Source organism: Ailuropoda melanoleuca, unplaced genomic scaffold, assembly GCF_002007445.2.
Source record: "Ailuropoda melanoleuca isolate Jingjing unplaced genomic scaffold, ASM200744v2 unplaced-scaffold7794, whole genome shotgun sequence".
Taxonomy (NCBI): Eukaryota; Metazoa; Chordata; class Mammalia; order Carnivora; family Ursidae; genus Ailuropoda; species Ailuropoda melanoleuca.
Genome location: NW_023253096.1, coordinates 13,797 through 15,527, shown reverse-complemented (window position 1 = coordinate 15,527; position 1,731 = coordinate 13,797). Strand labels below are relative to the sequence as shown.

The 1,731-nt window shown below is 40.7% G+C and overlaps 1 pseudogene; it reads right to left on the bottom strand.

The window, feature by feature from the left end:
* Window positions 1-560: 560 nt before the first annotated feature.
* Window positions 561-1,477, bottom strand: LOC117800776 (annotated as a pseudogene).
* Window positions 1,478-1,731: the final 254 nt, after the last annotated feature.

Sequence of the window (1,731 nt, the reverse complement as noted above, 5' to 3'; positions counted from 1 at the left end):
ATAAATAAATAAATAAATAAATAAAGTGTACGATGTTAGGAATGAGTCATTGAAAACTCACCAGGAAACTCTACATGGTTCTATACCGTAGAAGCCCAGAAGGCCCACGGTAAGTTCTAACTGCTCTGTTATGCAATTATTTGGGTGTAATCCCCTCAACATCTCATTTTCTTCTGAAGACAATGTGGAATCATAAACATAACATCAAGGGATGTTGCAAGGAATGATGAAATGTGTAGAAATATCTTGTTGGATCCAAAGAATTCTCAAGACTAAAGGTTGGGTGTGTGTAAATGTATGTATATTTTTGTACATATTTATTTCAAGAAAACACACTCTCACATACATGGATGTAAATGCACAAGGCTTGTAACCCTCATTAAAATTCATTATAACCTATCGTGTTGAAAGAAAGCTTTAGAGAAACTCGGAGGGTAAAGAAATGAAAAGAATGAGCACTTGCTTTCACGTGGAATGCTAGGAATGTAGAAATTTAGACAAAAAAATTTAGAGAACAGCTGGCCTTAATTTTCACAAGTGCACCTTGAAAAATGTCCCTTTTATGGCTTCCCCCTGAAAAATACACGTAGAGCCCCCATTATGTCTTTGTTCCTCAGACTGTAGATAAAGGGGTTCAGCATGGGTGTGACCACCGTGTACATCACTGAGGCCACTGCACTTGAGTGGGAACTCTGGGTAGCAGCAGAGCTAAGGTACACTACTAGGCCTGTACAATAAAATAAGGAGACAATGGAGAGGTGAGATACACAGGTGGAAAATGCTTTGTACTTCCCTTCAGCTGATGAGATCCCACGTATGGTGGAAACTATCTTAAAATAAGAGTAAAGGATCCAAGCCAGGGGAGAACCAACAAGCAGCACAGTTGCAAAATACATCACCACGTCATTAAGAAAGGTGTCAGAACAGGCAAGTTGTATTCACAGAAAAAATGGGGGATGTGGAACAGTGTACAGAAGGACAGCCGCAACACCATTAAGTTTTCTAACAAGGAATGCAGGGCACTCAGGATCCAGGACATGAGAACCAGCAGTCTACAGAACTGGGAGTTCATGATGACCGTGTAGTGCAGGGGGTGACAGATGGCTACAAAGCGGTCATAAGCCATCACAGTCAGGAGGAAGTTGTCCAAACCTATAAAAAGTGTGAAAAAGTATATCTGCATGATGCAGCTGTTGTAAGTTATGACTTTTCTCTGTGTCTGGATGTTCACCAGCATCTTGGGGATGGTGGTGGATGTGAAACAGATGTCTACAAAGGACAGGTTGGCCAGGAAGAAGTACATGGGGGTGTGGAGCTGGGAGTCAGAGCTGACGGCCAGGATGATGAGCAGATTCCCAAATATGGTGACCAGGTACATGGACAGGAACAGCCCAAAGAGGAAGGGCTGCAATTCTGGTTCCTCAGTAAATCCCAGAAGAAGAAATTCTGAAATTTGTGTATCATTCTCTAGTTCCATGTCATCGATGTGACTACCAAAATAAGAGAGAAAGTGCATGACACAATTACGCACTACTAACCTGGCAGATATATTATCGCTTATATTCTGCACTCAAGAAATTAATGTTTATATTTGTGTATGGAATGTGATAAACACACTATAAATTTGGAATGGAAGGAACCTATCTCAAATAAAGCCTTTTATGAAAAACCCACAACAACCATGATACTCGATGGGATATAGTGAACTTTTTTCCTGTATGATCAGGAACA